The sequence below is a fragment of the Anastrepha ludens genome, chromosome 2 (assembly GCF_028408465.1).
Source record: "Anastrepha ludens isolate Willacy chromosome 2, idAnaLude1.1, whole genome shotgun sequence".
In the NCBI taxonomy this organism is placed as follows: domain Eukaryota; kingdom Metazoa; phylum Arthropoda; class Insecta; order Diptera; family Tephritidae; genus Anastrepha; species Anastrepha ludens.
The window spans coordinates 154,274,718-154,279,780 of record NC_071498.1 but is presented as its reverse complement, the minus strand read 5'-3'; positions in this window follow the sequence as shown (position 1 = coordinate 154,279,780).

The window sequence follows — 5,063 nt, the reverse complement described above, 5'->3', positions numbered from 1 at the left end:
GCAACCGGTAAACTGCGACTAGGAGGCGTTTGTGGATCGAGTTTTATTCCCGGCGTACAACCACGGCACAAGCACATGCGACAGCGAATGCGCAGCGGTGTACACAAACACACATACGTGTATGTACATATATGCGTATTTCGCCTTGTTGTTGTTGTACATGTGACATGACATACAAACACATGCGCGCGCGCGCGTATGTACTTTTTGTGCTCATAACTACTTGTGCCTGTAAGTCAAATTGAATTGCATGCAATTGAAGCGATATAAACGTAATCGCGGTGAGAAAGCCATTCTTTGTTGCTGTTATTGTTGTTGTTGGTAAAGTAGTTTATTGAAAAATAGCGTACACGTTGCGGCTGAATAGCTCCAATGTGGCGTTTTACCGTGATCTTCTGGTGTAGATGGGTAAATGTGTGTATGTGTGTGTAGATGTAAACAAACGCTTATGTATAAGTAGACCAATAGCGCCGCCGACCAACTACGACCACTCCGCCGCCAACTTCTCTATACATAACACAGTCACATTTTGCATTGGTAAAGCAAAAATCGCGCTAAGAATACAAATCAGCTGCGGCATATGGAGTGGCCTCTTCTGCAATAACAGTAAAATGTGTTATGCGTTTTTTCTGTTGCTTTTGTTGTTGTGGTTGTTTTTGTTGCCGCTGCTATTGAATCAACTTAATGCCTCTTTAACTGTAGCTGCTACTGGCAATGACATTGTAATACCTCGCAACTCGTGTTTACGTACACTCAATTTACTCACACGAATGCTTATGGGAGGGGGAGCTCTCTGCGTATGTGTGGTTGTCGCATGCTAAGTGAGTTATTGTCAACTAAAACAAGGTTTTGCGTAGATATTTGCAAGTCACTTGTCACACTTTGCTCGGAGTTGTTAGTTTGTTGAAATTAATAAGGCAGCAACTACTCTTAAGTTAGTAAATACTCTTATTTGAGAGCTAAGTACAGTTGTAGAGCATTCACGAGTGTTGGTGTCAACAGTGCAGTTAGCTGTATGGGCTTTACTGACAGTTTTTGGGTTTGAGGAAGCTACTCTTAATAGAATAGTTCAATTTTTTCACTTAAAAAATAACTAACTCATGAATAAATACATAAATAATTGGTGCGTACATTTCTGTTAGGTGTTGAACTGAGCTCCTCCTCCTATTTGTGGTGTGGCTCTAGATATTGTTCCACAAATGGCGAGAACTAGAGGTTTAGGCCGACCCCGAACGGCAGATATTTTTTATGAGGGGTTTTTTTGTGACAGAAATACACTCGGATGTTTGCATTGCCTGCCGAGTGGCGGCCGCTATTAGACACGACTTTTTCTTCATTTTGGTGTTTCATGCACGTAGATTCGCACCTACGCACTCCGAATGGTAGTCACACACCAATCTATTCGGCTACTGCGGCCGCCATCTCGTGGATAGTTTGCATAAAATATGGCACAAAATGGATATACTTGGCTGGATTGGTAATATTGTGATTCTAAGATTTATTTTTTTTTTAATTAAATAAATTAATAAATAATAAATTAAATTGGTGTTTCCAACTGCCTCCGGTTAGCACGAGAAAGAAACGGCTGGGGCGCTTTGTTATACTCGGCCGAAATTGCGTAAGCGACTATCGCGCCAATTAAGGAGAAAAACAAAAATGAAGTCCTGCCTTAAATTGTAAAAGGACCAATTATAAAAATACCTACAAGGATCTCATCTTGCCCGTCCTATCGTATGGCGCAGAAGCTTGGACAATGGCAATATCCGATGAGCCGTCCCTTGAAGTGTTTGACAGAAAGATTCTGCGGATGATTTTTAGACCTTTGCATGTTAGTAACGGTGAGTATCGCAGGGGATGGAACGATTACCTGTATGAGCTTTACGGCGAAATAGACAAAGCGCAACGAATAAAGATAAAGCGGCTTCGTTGATTGAGTCATATCCTCCGAATGAATACAAACGTTCCGGCTCTGAAAGTATTCGATGCCGGTATTCGTACCAGCTGGTGGTGGCAGAGGAAGAGGAAGACCTCCTCTGCGTTGGCAAAATCACGTGGAGAAGGACTTGGCTTCACTTAGTGTGCCCAACTGGCGTAAGCGGATATTGCGCCAATCAAGAAGAAGAAGAAGAAACAATTAAACTTCATTAAAGTTTTTTGTTTCTTTCACGCCGGGGGAAACTCGAGTTCAATGACGTTCTATAAATATCCATACGAACCAAACATTGTGCGATATTTTTACGTACATACATTTTCTTTTTCATTTCAAATATATTTTTACTTTTTTTTCTACCAAAAAAAAAAATAATAAAATCGGGAAAACGACCGCCTCTTAATTTATCAGCCGAGTTGTACTACTGCATTATTTCATTGCATTTGCTGGAGACATCAAAATCCTTTTCTGATCTGTTACGCTTCGTAGAACCCTTCTTTGGAAAATACCTATATAGCTGGTTTATTGTGTGTCTAGGATTTTTTAATGTTATAAAAATTGCTTATCCCGAAAGCGGGATTTTTGAACTCGAATGTCTTCGCTTCTGACCACAGAATCAATATCTCGTACCATAAACGCTGTTTTTGAAGACAAAGCATCAGCCTGTGGCCAGACTGCAGTCTGTATTGGTGCAATAATAATTGCACTGATTGCGTTCCATTGTTTAAAGTTACTTAGAAGATACAGTAAAGTATTCAAAATATGTCTCCGCTCAGTTCTTCATATCAATTCTTCATATCAATCAGATATCAATCATTACCGAATGAATGAACGTATGAATACACCTTGAAATAATAGCCTATAGCCCCTTTTGTTATAGGATGTATGTATTTGTAGTCATGAGCTTGAGAAGGCATTCATGAACTATTTCAACTCGCTGAATGGTAAGGTTAACCCACCTAAGGACATAATGTTAAGTAGCCATTAACATTATTTGCTCGAGCGCGCTGCCACTGCCATCCTTATGCCAATGAAAGAATTGGATGCAGTGATATGAGTAAATATAACTGTAACCGAATACTGAGTACTTCATTGTGTGCCACTGTAATGAAACTCGTTTGCATACATGAGAGAAACGACCGCAAAATTATCAGAGTACTCTTTAAGAGTAAACAAATGAGAGTGGAGAGAATACACTTTTCGATTTTCCCGCTCCTTGCGAAATGCCAATATAAGCAAATAACCCCTCGCACTCACACATATACCCACATATTTGCAATCAAATATACAAGTAAGTATGTCTGTGCGTTGTGTTCCATTGCAAAGACAGCAGCCGAGGGTAGGCAAATCGCCAGAAGTGAGCATACTTTGTAGCATGCGCAGTTTTAACTCTGCTTGGCGTGGGGTCATCGAAAAGCACGTGTGCCTTGTGTGGCGGGCTGCGCATGCGCAATGCTTTCTAACTGCTGTGGCTGACCACAGATCGTGGCCAATGGAAATGTGCAGTTGCGTATATTAGCAAATGTAAAGTTTGCTATAATTGATGGCTACTAAATTTTTAATTGAATGGCATCGGTAGCCGCTAACTGGCTACATGCAGATGCTGTCATTACACAAAATAAAGTACAACCTTTATAAATTGAACGACGTGACTTTTGTATAGTATACCAGTTAGTGGTTTGAATTTCGTCCATTTGCCCATTGAATAATGGCGATCAACCTCCACAAAAATATGAATTTCTGTAATGAAAAAGTTTTTCTCAGTAAAAGTTTTTCAACAATTATTGTTCGAAAGCGACTTAAGACCTTATCTCAGTATTTCCATTAGTAGGAACAAATGCAGACATGCGGTGAGTGTAACTGAGAATCGTACAGCTTTGTTTTGAATCGTTTATAATGTTTTCAATATTTGCTTATTTGGAGTATTTTATTATAAAAGAATATTTCGTAAAAACCTTCAAATCTCGCCAAAGGCTTTTCAATTTATTGAAGATACTGCTAGGAATGTCAATTTCAGCAATATTTGGAAGTTGGATTTAGAATCTTGGAGTACACGTTGATCTTGGAGGTTAAGGATATTTATTATTGTTATTTTATTTATTTCTATTGTTATCCCTTCTCAAAACCGTTTTTCTTTTAGCGCATTTTTCGCGATGCTGGACGTATGCAATATTCGAAGACAGCCTCAAGCACCAACGATGGAATTGTTCAAGTCGAATTAAAGCTTCTGAGCATCCACTGAGTATTGAACAGATGCGAAAATTTGGAAATCAAAATACATAAAAAGTGGTCCTAAGATGTTCCCTTCGGGGACACCTAACGTAACAATAAAGTGGTTCGGGAAAACCCCATCGATTTTTATTACGCAGCGTCTGTCCGTCAAATATGACTTAAGCCACTCCAGAAAGGTTAAGTGAAAGGTGAAAATTGAAAAAATTTCAATTTATTTGTTTTGTTTTGTACATAGTAAGACAAGGTTTTGTGGTAGTGCATCTTCCTATGATTCTGTATGGTATGCATAAAAATGCTACTTACGATAAAATTTAAACTATTTTCACTCATAAACTTATAGACTAAAACTTAGTATAATAAATGAGAAAAAGAGATAGATGGTGGGAACGCGAGAAGGGAAGGGGGATTAAAGGTTAGAAGTAGTTAGTAACTGAAGTTTTAAAACACCTTTCTCGTTTTATAAGTTTTATTGTAGTTGGTATAGAATTCCATAGTTTTGTGGCACTAACAAAGAACTCGCGCTTTGATTCCAAGTAAGTATAAGTCGGAACAATATGATTCAATGTCCGGGTGTACTGGCATTGTTTAACGTTTTTATACAGGTGCAATGGTTTTTGTGGGTATATTAATTTATGCAGAATATTATATACCTTGTTTACAACAAAGTTTACATGAAACCCAGGTTAGATACTATGTCATCTTTGACTCATTTAATTTCACGCTGTTAAATTTGGACCAGTTAGAAATACGACTGAGGTCTTCATTAAGCCTTGCTTTTAAATCTTCAATAAGACCTATTGGCCTTGATAGGTAGATCTGAGTGTCATCAGCATAGAGATGAATCGACGAATTTTGGCCACCATTATCACCTCAGTTAAATTGTTGTAGCCGATTCGAAAGG